This window comes from Peromyscus eremicus, chromosome X (assembly GCF_949786415.1).
Source record: "Peromyscus eremicus chromosome X, PerEre_H2_v1, whole genome shotgun sequence".
Taxonomy (NCBI): domain Eukaryota; kingdom Metazoa; phylum Chordata; class Mammalia; order Rodentia; family Cricetidae; genus Peromyscus; species Peromyscus eremicus.
In genome coordinates this window covers 67701460-67714911 of record NC_081439.1, presented here as the reverse complement: position 1 = coordinate 67714911, position 13452 = coordinate 67701460, and positions in this window count along the sequence as shown.

Genomic DNA, 13452 nt, shown 5'->3' with positions numbered 1-13452 from the left:
CATGGAAATATTTTCTTATTTAAGGAGATGAGAATATACTTTAAGAAACAATTCTTCTGTTTAAAAATTAATATTCATAGTTAGCTAAGCTCATGAACAAAAAAGCTCTTTTATCGATCAATATTATTCACAAATTTTCTCCAGTGTGGCTTTTCACTTTAATGAATTTTGTTTATGTTCATGGTTTTGGTAAATTTTGTGTTTGCTTAGGGAATATGAGGAGATTCCCCCTAACCAATCACAGAGCCATGCTACTATACTTTAGAAAAAACTGTAAGGCCAGTTATTTTTCAAAATTAAATAGTGGATATTGGTAGTGTCCATCAGTTGCCATGACTCCCCACAAAACAGCATATTTAAAGTTCTCCATTTAAAAGAAACACATCAAAAAGACCATCACGCTTACAGAAATATGTGATTATGATAATTTACTGCTTTTAATTTTACTTTGCAAGGCATACTATGACCTTAAACATAGAGGCCTAGAAAATAAGTACATTAGCAATAAATAGTTGAAGCTTTCAAAAACAAGCCATTAAACAACATTACACAGGATAAGCCCATTTAGAAGGAACACCTAAAAGCATTGAGTTTGAAGAGATATTTTTGACTTAAAAAAAAAAAAAAACGAAAAATATATGAAAAGGTTCAGACAACACATTAATCCATTATTGCCTCAGAGTTACTCTCAAGGATACAGGTTAGGATACTAAATGCTTTGATAAAAAATATGCTTTTAAAATAATGGTTATTTGTACATAAAACAAAGAAAACATCTGTCATTTAAATTTCCTATTTGCAGCCATACTGTCCTAGATTAACAACTTAAAAATGTTCTAAAGCAGGAAGAATGTGAACTTTGTATAAGGAAATTTCTTTTATAGCCTGGGCTTCATGTCAGCTTGACATAGTTAGAGAAGTTTTAGAAGAGGGAAACTCAGTTGAGAAAATGGTTCCACCAGATTTATCTGTAGGCAAGCCTGTGATGCATTTCCTTGCCTGACAGTTGATGTGGGAAGCTCAGGCTCACTGTTGGCCGTACAATCACTGGCTAGATGTCCTGGGTGCTAAGTAGGTTGAGCAAGCCAGTAAACAGCACTCCACCACAGCCTTTGTAGCAGGTTTTTTTTTTTCCTTTTGGCCTTGTGCATACAAAGCAATTATTGTACCACTAAGCTATAGTGCCCAACTATTTTCAATTTTAATTTGAAAAAAGGATTTACTAGATTGCCCTTGCTAGCCTTTAACTCAATCTGTGAAGCAGACTTTGAACAATTACCTAATTCAGCCTCCTGAACATCTTATATTATTTTACTTTTGTTTTGAGAGACACACACACCCAGAGAGAGAGAGAGAGAGAGAGAGAGAGAGAGAGAGAGAGAGAGAGAGAGAGAGAGAGAGAGAATATGAAGTTGGATGGGTATGGGGATGATCTGGGAGGAGTTTGTGGAGGGGAAAATGATAAAATCATATTGTATGGACAAAATTTTAAATAAAAAACAAACCTGGGCCACCAGAGGCAGCTAAACTTTTTAAAATGTTGCTCTTTAATATTTATAGAGGACTGTAATTTCAACATACTACTGACAATCACTAGCTCCTGCAGTTAGAAACAAAAATAAGTAAAACCAAATCAGAAAAAAAGAGATAAAAATGTTTCTGAAAGGCCCTAACCCTTCAGGCTTACACCCCCCAAGCCCCAGGAAATAAGGAACTAAAAAGAAAATCTAGTTCCAAGGGCAAGCTGACTCAATCATTATTCAACCACCCCTGTAACAATGTAACAATGTAAAAAGATTTCTGTTAAGAGATGTGCTCAACTGTGACTGGGACAGTTGCAAGTGTTCCAGGAAGGACCACTGTGACCTTTGTGTAAACTCCACTCCTGCCCTGATACCCCCCTTGAGGTTTCAGGAAGAATGTACATGCGGATGTGACTGTACCCACTCTGTGATCAGACCATGATCTTGTGAAACGAAATTGTATGGGAATTGTAATCTTATGGCTTTTGTGGGTTTTTCCTTTAAAAGCCCCCATGTGGCTACAGTAAGATGCAGCTCTTGCTCTTAGGACAAGAGTTTGCCCAACTGTATAGCTGCAACAATAAACAACTCTTGCTGTTGCATCAGAGCAACATGAGGAAAAGAAATTAATGTTGAGTGATACAAATCCAACACACAAAAATCCATGACTTTTTTAAATACTAACAATGAACAATTGAAGAGTAAGTTCATACAATAATTCCTATCACAGAATTATAGAATGCCATATTTTAGGAATAAACAAAATGAAATAGGCAGAAAATCTTGTACAGGGACAACTCCAAACTATTTAAATAAAGTAATCAAATGAGATACAAATAAATGGAAAGAAGTGATAGTTTATAGATTAGAAGAATTAATACTGTTATGATGTCTACTCAGAGCTGGATGATGTGGGGCAGGCCTTTATGGAAAGCTTCCTTAGTGAAGACTAGTAGAAAATGGATTCAAATTTGAAGTCAGTTTTGGATACATAAAGAGACCAAAATACAAAATCTATGCTATGCCAAATTATGTACTGATTAAAAGCAATCTTTGCAACAATTCAATAACAGATCTTGTGAAAACAGAAAAACAAACAAACAAAAAAATTACATGAAATCTCAAGAAACCCTGGGCAACAAAATAAACTTGAAAAAGAAGAAAATTAGGAGCCTTTTCCATTCCAATCCCTAAATTTAATCTTTTCTCTGAGGAAAAAAGCTGTTTCGTTACACAATTATGGTTAATATTTTGGAAATAGTAAACAATCGAACAGAGGTTACATTACTAGTAAACAAGAGTGAATACATTTCCTTATGGCAATGTACAGAAGTAGCTTATTCAGTGAGAATGAGGTTTTTCTTGTTATTTTCCTTAATATAAAGGAGGAGGGTGAAAGACTTCCATGGGTAATTAAATGGTTCCTAGCTGTTCTGAATTGATTGACAATGAACACAGCTGAGCAATTATTTAAAGAGAAGTGTGTCCAGTCCTTTAAAAATTGTGGAGAAATTGGAGACCTTATGTTGTGTGATACTTTGTTTGTGTTCTTGAAAATAAAGCTTGCTTTGAGTCAGAGGGTGGAAATAGCCAAAATTAACAATAGAGGTTTGCAGGACTGTAGACAGAGAGGAGACAAGAAGTAGCACGGTGGGGCTGAGGGAGGATCTCGACCCTTTTGGACTGAGGAACGAAAGAGGTAGAAGGTGACTGGTGGCTTGCTTCCTGCTTCTCTGATCGTTCAGGTTCTTTCCCGATATCTGACTCTTGATTTTTATTGACAAAGTTTAATTAGATAAACACTTCACCATTATGTGTGTTAGGAACACAAAATGGTACAACTGCTATAGCAAACAATAGCAGTTCCTGAAATTATGAATAGCAGTATTTTATATGACCCAAAAATTCTGGGTGTATGTAACAAAAAATTGCTATCAAGGAGTTGATTAGACATATTTGTACCCTTGTGTTCAAAGATGCGTCGGTCACAATAGAGAAAAGATGAATGTAATCCAACCATCCACGTACATATAATATTTTATTATTTAGACTGTTGCTTTTGGCCATTGTGGTTTTTTGCAGCAAAAACCTTAATTAAGATACTAGAGTATGCATAGTTACAAAACAACACATTTTTGGTATGGCAGAAGGGTGACTGCCAGTGCTGTAGATGGGGATGTGTTTTGAGGAATGATGGAGTGGAGAGTTACTATTCAGTGAACACAGTTACAGTTTTGTAAAATGAAAAAGACTTCTGGAAATGGGTGCTGGTGATGACTTTCATGCCAGTGTTACTAAACTGTGCACATTAAAGTGGTTACCATTGTAATTTTTGTTATTTGTTTTTTGCCACAAATTATGATGAAAAAATTTTTTTTTATTCTTATTATTAAGAAATTATCTATTCATTTTTACATAACAATCACAGATCACCCTCTCCCTCCTCCTCCCGCCCCCAGGTTTTCCTCCCCAACCCACCCCCCATTCCCATCTCCTCCAAGGCAAGGTCTCTGATGGTAGTTGAGGCAGGTCCAAGCCTCTCCCCCCTGTACCAAGGTTGCTGTGCAAGGTGTCCCACCATAGGCACTGGGCTCCAAAAAGCCCGCTCATGTTCCAGCGATGGATCCCTATCACACTGCCTGGGGGTCCCCTAACCAGTTCAAGCGCAATACCTGTCTCGCCTATCCAGAGGGCCTAGTCCAGTACAATGGGGGCTCCTCAGCTATTGGTCCATAATTCATAAGTTTCCACTAGTTTGGCTGACCATCTCTGTACATTTTCCCATCATGATCTCGATGTCCCTTGCTCATAAAATCCCTCCTCTCTTTCATCAACTGGACTCCTGGAGCTCCGCCTAGTGCCCAGCTATGTATCTCTGCATCTACTTCCATCAGTTACTAGATGAAGGCTCTATGATGACAGTTAGGGCATTCACTAATCTGATTACTGGAGTAGGCCAGTTCAGGCACCCTCTCAGCTATTGCTAGTAGTCTAAGGTGTGGTTATCCTTGTGGATTCCTGGGTACTAGCACTCTGTTTCTCCCAATTCCTATGATGTCTTCATTTATCATGGTATCTCTTTCCTTGCTCTCCCACTCTGTCCCTGTTCCAGCTCGAACCTCCTGCTCCCTTATGTTCTCATCCCCATCTGTTGCCCTCCATTACACCCCCATTACCCCCAGTTTGCTCATGTAGATCTCCTATATTTCTCCTTTGCTGGATAATCTATGTGTCCCTCTTAGGGTCCTCCTTGTTAGTTAGCTTCACATGCTGTTTGTCATCGTGGCGGCTGGCAGTGTCTCTCTGACTCAGCCTTCCACTTCCCAGCTTTATTTTCCTCCTTGTCCCGCCTATACTTCCTGCCTAGCCAATGGCCAATCAGTGTTTTATTTATTGACCAATCAGCAACACATTTGACATACAGAACATCCCACAGCACTCCCCCCCCCCTTTTTTTCAAAAAGGAAGGTTTTAACCTTAACAAAGTAAAATCACATATAATTTGGGAATTTGGGCATAGCTTCTCTTACTACTTCCTGCTGGAGGGGGGCGCTGGATCTTATGGGGACACAAAGAAAATTTTAGGATTATGGAATAGTCCATGAGAGTGTATTGTCTGAGCCAGTTGCCTTCAAACCATTCTGGATGTTGGATCATCTGGGCCATGGTGTCATCCATTGGAGACCTTTCAGGGGGTCTTGGCTGGTCAAACCTGATGTATCTTAATCTGGAACAAATCCATAGCCTCTGGCTTTCTGTGGAAACAAAAGCAGAGTCTCCTTTCCAAAACAACATACCCTTACATCCAAATTTTGAAGTCAAGGTATCTTTAAAATATACATATTGGTTTAACTCAACAGCTTTTACAATCAAATGTTTTTCTGCAGTTAAGAATCTCAAAGACAACACAATCCAGATTCTCTGTGTAATATTCATCTTTACGTGGCTTATTTTTTATATTAATTTTACTGTCTCTTTAAAGACTTTATTTTTTAAAACTATGTATTTGTTTATATAACTTTATATATCACCTTTTTTTATCTCTTTCGAGCCTACGTATATTTTACACACATTGTAAACTATTACAGCTGAATCTGTCTTATTGTGAATCTATTGCTTTAAACTGCAGCAGCTGTGGCTGCTGGCTACACCCATCTCAGCCTCCCAATATGGTGGTGGTCGTTTACCACCAGCTCTGGGAGCTATTGTGGGTCTATGCTTTTATCCAAGCAGCGTGTAGCCCAAAAAAACTCTTTTTTTGTTTTGTACTAGCAAAGGCTAAATCCACCATGCAGCTTAATGTGCTAATTGCAGAGGCCTCATTCCCGCCATATGGCAGGTCAAGTGCACACACTAGGAGCCCACCAGTAGCTCAAACTGGCAGCTGCCGCTCATTTGAGAGAGACAATTAGGAACTGTTTTTAGCTCCATTTTAGAATCTTTTCTCAGTTTTTAGGTGGAAACTCTTGCCACCACGTTGGACGCCATTTGTTGCTAAAGTTTTCTTGCCTGGCCCACAGTCAGGACAAATCTCTATCACCCAACAGTCCCACAGCCACTCAGACCCAACCAAGTAAACACAGAGACTTATATTGCTTACAAACTGTATGGCCGTGGCAGACTTCTTGCTAACTGTTCTTACAGCTTAAATTAATCCATTTCCATTAATCTATACCTTGCCACATGGCTCGTGGCTTACCGGCATCTTCACATGCTGTTTGTCATCATGGCGGCTGGCAGTGTCACTCTGACTCAGCCTTCCACTTCCCAGCTTTATTCTCCTCCTTGTCCCGCCTATACTTCCTGCCTAGCCAATGGCCAATCAGTGTTTTATTTATTGACCAATCAGCAACACATTTGACATACAGAAAATCCCACAGCACATTCCTTTTATTATTCAGGATCATTTTATATATTCTGGGAATTTTGTGTTTCTATGTTGTCTTAGATTTTTTTGCTGTAAAGAGACACTACGACCATGGAAATTCTTATTAAGGAAAACATTTAATTGGGGTGGCTTACAGTTCAGAGATTTAGACCACTATCATCACCATGAGACATGGTGGCTTGCAGGCAGACATGGTGCTGGAGAAGGAGCTGAGAATTCTACAACTTGATCCAAAGGTAACAGGAAGTGAACTGAGCCATTGGGCATGGCTTGAGCATATATAAGACCTCAAAGCCCACCCTCACTGTGACACACTTCCTCCAACAAGGTCATACCACTCCAACAAAACCACACCTCTTAATAGTGCCACTCCCTATGAGCTTATGGAGGTCAATTCCATTCAAACTGCCTTATATATGAAGCTAATATTTGTTCTTTCAAAGTTTCTGAAGAATTGGGTTGAGATATTTATGGACATTTCAATGAATATGTAGATTGCTTTTGATAGGATGGGCATTTTTACTATGTTAATCCTACCAGTCCATCAGCATAGGAAGTGTTTCATCTTCTAATATCTTCTTTGATTCTGTTTTTCAATGTCTTAAAGTTTTATATTACTAGTCTTTCACTTGTTTGGTTACAGTTTCACCAAGATATTTTATCTTTTTTGAGGCCAGTGTGAAAGGTATCAATTCCCTGACTTATTTCTCAGCCCAATTATTATTTCTCAGGAAAGCTATTGGTTTTTGTGTATATATTTTGTGCCCTGGTACTTTGATGAAATTGTTTATCAGCTGTAGGAATTTCCTAGGTGTGAATTTAGGTTGGCTTATGTATACAATCAGTTCATTTACAAATAAAGATAATTTGACTTCTTCCTTTGTAACTTGTATCCCATTGATCTCCTCTAGTTTTCTTATTGCTCTAGGTAAGACTCCAAGTACACAATTATTTAATAGGTATGGAGAGAACATACAACCTTATTTTGTCCCTGATTTTAGTGGAATTCTTTTGATTTTTCTTTCCATTTTTGTAGATGTTGGCTATGGGCTTGTTGTAAACTGCTTGTATTATATTGAGGTATGTCCCTTGTATCCTTATGTTGATGTTTTCCTCTGCTGTACAAGCTTTTAGGTTTTTTCTTTGTAGCTTTGGAGCCTATCCTGGAACTTGCTCTGTAGACCAAGCTGGCCTTAAACTCACAGAGATCTGACAGCCTCTGACATCTGAGTGCTGGGATTAAAGGCATGTGCCACTACCACCCAGCCAGCTTTTTAGTTTTATGAGTGCTCATAAAAATAAAAGAATATAATACATAGTAATATAAAATTTTAACAACAGTATATGAATACACACTTCAGACATGGAACTTGGAAAGATCGATTTAGAACAGACTTGGTAGCCTTCTTCCTGAGGACTACACTTCATAGTAGCTGGAAGTGCTATGCAAACTACTAAAGGAGAAACATAATAAGTAGTCCTATCTATCTGTAAACCCTACAGATTACAGCAAAACCAGTATGATAATATATTCCTAAAAGTACTGTCTTAGTTACTTTTCTATTGATGTGAAGAGAAGTATAACCAAGGTAACTTAGAAAAATATTACTACCATGGCAAGGAGCATGACAGTGGAAAGGTAGTCATAGCACTGAAGTAGTAGCTGAGAGCTTACTTCTTGATCTACAAGTTGGAGACAAAATAGAGGAAGAATGGGCCTGGCATTGGTTTTTGAAACCTCAAAGCCCAAACTAACTTACACATCTTCTCCAAGAAGGCCACAACCCCCAGTCTTCCCAAAACCAGTTCCATCAACTAGAGACCAAGCATTTAAATATATAAGCCTAAGGGGACTATTCTCATTCAAAGTACTACAGGTACAATCGTGGCAATCATATGTTGTTGATAAACTGCATCTGTCTAATTGGATTTAAGGCCCACTCAATAGAAGGGAACTCATGCCTAGTACTATAACCCTAATAAACTAGCTATGGCTTGAGACATCATAGACCTTACAGGATTGGTGACTACTACCATTTTTCTAAACAAATATAGTTTCTAACTGTACTATAAATATTTATTTTTATACTCACACAGAAAATTATCACTCTCATCCCTCATCTAAGAAGCTGTTTTGGAGTAGATGGTGACAGTTACAGAGATCCATAATTGATTTGAGTACAGAGCATAAGTGGTCATGGTGTGCCCATCCTTAATGAATACATCTACAATGTAATCCTTACACCTAAGGCTCAAAGAACATTGCAGAAAAGGGGGCAAAAAGATTGTAAGAGCCAAAGGACCAGGATACTTGGGGATAGATAGTGTCTTCTAGACAGAACAGGGAAACTTCACCCTTGAAATCTCAACAATATGATTACTTAAAGAAGACCTACGTAATTACAGCACCAATTAGCGTGCTGATATAAATGGGAGAAATTTCACAATGCCACACTCCTTCAGGAATGCAATGACTACAAAGAGAATGAGATTCATCTCTTTTCAGAAACAAGCTCCCTGAGAATTTATCCAATTCTAAATAGTAAAACCTAAACCCATGTACATGCAATCAATAGTATATAGGCCAATAGATTATATATATATATATATAAGTATATAATATATGTATATTATATACATTTATATATATGCATTATATGTAACAGTTAAAGAAAAGTGATTGATAATAAAAGAAAATGAACTTGAGAGGGAGTGCAGGAGAGGGAAGTGTGGAATTATATAGCATACATGTATGAAATTAAAAATAATTTAAAAACTTGTGTCTCTCAAATAATTCTGTGTATTTGAGGTATAATTTTATTACATTATATGTTATATATTATTTTACATTATATTTTATACAGTTACCTATAAACATTCACATGTATGTACATACACTTCACTTTATTTAAAGTTTTTTGTTGAGACATACAAAGCACTTAAATCTTAAGATAAATTTTTAAATATGTAGTAAATGTTAGCAAAATAACCTCATAAAGTGTGTGTTTTCCAGAATATTCTAGTGAGAAGGATGCTACAATTTTATATACTTTCTCTCACTTATTGCTTAACATAGAACAGCTAGGTCATCATAAATTTTGTAGCTTAATTTGTTCAAATATGTTGTTTTATTAAAGGCTTATAGAAAACCCTACCTCATGAATGTATTAGAGAAATAAAAGGAAACTTTAGTAGTCTTTTCACATAAATGTACATATAATACTTTTTATAATACATCAAAGCTTACTGACTGGAAGCTTCTTAAGGAGACTTGTATTGTGGAATCTAAAACCAAGCCAATACATTTTAACATCTTGTTTCATGAAAATAGATTTTATAGCTGGGCGGTGGTGGCACACGCCTTTAATCCCAGCACTCGGGAGGCAGAGCCAGGTGGATCTCTGTGAGTTCAAGGCCAGCCTGGGCTACCAAGTGAGTTCCAAGAAAGGCGCAAAGCTACACAGAGAAACCCTGTCTCGAAAAACCAAAAAAAAAAAAAAAAAGAAAATAGATTTTATAAGTTACACTTTGAACTTTTTTTACCTTTGAATTATTTCACAGTACAAAACATGGTTGATTGAAATACACTGACATGTTGACTTAAGTGGACCTAAATGTTTATATTTTCCAATGAAACATGAATAAAAGCAAGGTTTGTTAGTGTTCTTGGTAATTTCATGAGCAAAGTAATTACATTTGAGCAAGATCTTATGCTCATATTGGCAAACAGAAATATTCTGACATTATGTCTGTAATACTGTTAGTGTAGTGCAACTTAGAGTTTGAGTCTTTAAAAACTCAATGAAAAGATTCTTAGAGCTTGTGCTTGAGTCTCTTCTAAAAATTACTTTATTTTATACACATTATTGTTTTTGCTGCATACACACACACACACACACACACACACACACACACACACACACACACACATATATGGTGTGAACTTGGGTCCTCTGCAAGGACAGGAATTGCTCTCAATCCCTGAACTATCTCTCCAATCCCCTTGTCTGTGTCTCTTGGAAACATTTAAAAGCTATATTATGCCTGACTACTAATTTATTATAGTTTTATTCATTATTATTTTATGCATGTGCATGATGCATATATTCTGCTATTTCACTTCTGAATGGTCCCCAGGAATTGAATTCAGGTCATCAGACCTGTGTGCCAAGCATGATTATCCACTGAGCCATATTGATAACACTACTTCTAATTATTTGATCCATTTTTTAGATGAGAGAACTCAAGTAATGATAATTTAATGAATTTGTACAAGGTCAGATAAGTTGAGACTCTGTTGTACAAGCTGTAAAAATTAACTCTAAAACGGGGGGCCTCATGCCTATAAAAGGGGCAATGTGTCAGAGCAACACATTTCACAGCATACAGAAAGACATCCCCAGAACCCTTTTCTTGGGTGATTCCTTCCTTCAACTAGTCCCTTACTAGGCACCTAACATCTGTGGTTATTCGGATCATAGCAGTCATACTGAAAGCATAAATGGTAACTTGTAAGAGAAAACAGGCAATATTTGGTTTGGGGAGTCTGGGTTACCTCATTCAGGTTGATAGTGTCTAGATCCATCCAGTTACCTGAAATTTTCATAGTTTAATTTTTAACAGAAGAATAATATTCTGTGCAAATGTACCATATTTACATTATTCATTCATTAGTTAAAGTACACCTCAGCTGTTTCTAGTTTCTGGCTATTATAAATTGATCAGGAAGAACAGGAGTTAGAAAGTACCTTTGTAGTAAGAAATAGAGTCCTTTGCATATGTGCCCCTGAATAGAATAGCTAGATTGAGGTAAATCAATGTTTAACTTCTGAGATACCTTCACAGTAATTTCCACAGTGGCTGTACCAGTTTGCACTCCCAGCGTTAATGAGAAAGCATTCTCAAAATAGTTTTATTTTGCATTTCACTGAGGATAAGGATGTTAAACATTCTTTAAGTGTTTCATCATCAGAGAACTTTCTGTATCCCATTTTAAGTGATTTTTTTTATATTCATTCATTTAGGTCTTTATGTACTCTAGATAGTAATATATTCTGGATAGTAATCCTCTATCAGATGTATAATTGATAATTTTTCCCACTCTGCAGGCTGCCACTTTGTCCAAATGAAAGTGTCCTTTGCCATACATAAGCTTTTCAGTTTTATAACATCCCATTTATTAGTTGGTGGTCTTAATAGGCTGTTGGCAGGTGTAAAAAAATGGAGATGTGCCAGAAAGACTCATATCCAAAAAATAATTCTAACTGTATACCCCCTGTTCCTATTGTTAGCAAAGTTTATACTAAAACCTCATTCTGTAATTTCTATATATTGATGCAGATAATGAAGTCTTAGAAAAGTTAAATAAAGTCACACAGCTGGAAAGACACAGTAGGTTTGTCTGGTTCAACTTTTTCTTCTCCCTCTTTCGTTGCTATTTTTTCTCTCTAAGTAATTCATTTTCTGACTTGTTTCTGACATTCAATTTGATCTCTCAAAAATAATTTCCTTAACTATAAATATTGTCACTGTTTTGTTTCTACAGTAAGAAAAATATTACTTTTAGAACTGTAAAATCCTGATTAATTCTTTTAATAGTTTATGAACAGTGGAAATAAAGAATGCTATTTAAATTTCTAATTTTCATATTAGCATACCGAGCATGTTCCAGTATATCTATCACTTTCCTGCTTGACAGCAATTTCACTTTACTTGCAATGAGTATTAGGTCAGTCACCATTGAAGACATGGAAGTTTTGTCATATTGTTAAAATTGCACAGAATTTTACTCTATTCCTCCATTCTACATTTCACTTGCTGAGTTTACAGTTTCTTACGTATTTGAAATTAATTTATATGAGGTTCTCACTATTGCATCTACAGAATTTAGACTAATACCCTGTCATATTCATAATAAATATTACATATTTACTACACAAATGAATCAATTGACAAATAGTGAGTCCTAATTTCTAATATTGTGTGTTTTATTTATGGAAGTTTACTTACTTCTTTCTTATTGAACTTTTACACATTATCTTTTCAGATTTTGCTTTAATCTCTCCAATTGTCACACTTTTATTTCATTCTTAAAACTTAGTTGAGTATAACAAAAAATTATTGATAAAAATATATTTCAAAATGAATTGATTAATTTGACATATGGAAGAATTTTCTTCCAAAATTCTAGGTAAAGCACAGTTGATAATACTGTACAAACATGCTTCAATATTCTAGTACACACACAAAGAAAAAGAATACCTTAGAATGAAAATGTATCTAAGTAGCCAGGCTTTGTTTCATGAATGTACTGATGTTTAAAAACAATAATCATTTTACATCTATGCCATTTTAGGATAACCATAGTGACAAAAATAAACAGTAAGGGAGAACAAGATTTTTCTTTTATGTGTTTTCATGATGCATACTGAAAAGATAAAAAATGATAGCTTTTATTATCATACAAACATCACAAATCAAATTATTTTGAACATGCTATTCTCTTAAAGTTATTCTCTACTCATACTTAGTGGTAATTAGGTTCATCAGAAGATTTTAATATATAAGATTACTAATCCTGACCCAAAATAATGAAGTATACAATACTCTGGTTTCATCATTACATGTTGTATTTCTGGCCTTAAAAACAAATAAGAAGTTAATTTTGTTTTATGTGAATGTGCTGATTAACCTCATAATTTGACAGTAGTTTAACATTAAATGATGTTTAAAATTTTGAAGAACAGATAATTCATGGAGTATCAATCAGTCTTACATAACAAGGTTACTCTAATTTTAATCAATATCTGATGTATTTTTACAATATATAATTTCTGATAATTATACATTTTCTGTTAAATATATATTTTTACAATTTTGTTGCTTTTATGGTACAAAATGTGGAGATTAATGATATAAATAGGACTTGTTAGATTTAGGTAAGAGAAAAAATATTAAAGTATTGACTGTAAATGGAAATATTTCTTATTGGAAAAATACATTTTGTCTTTAGGTCTTAATTTTATTACTAAACTCAAAACC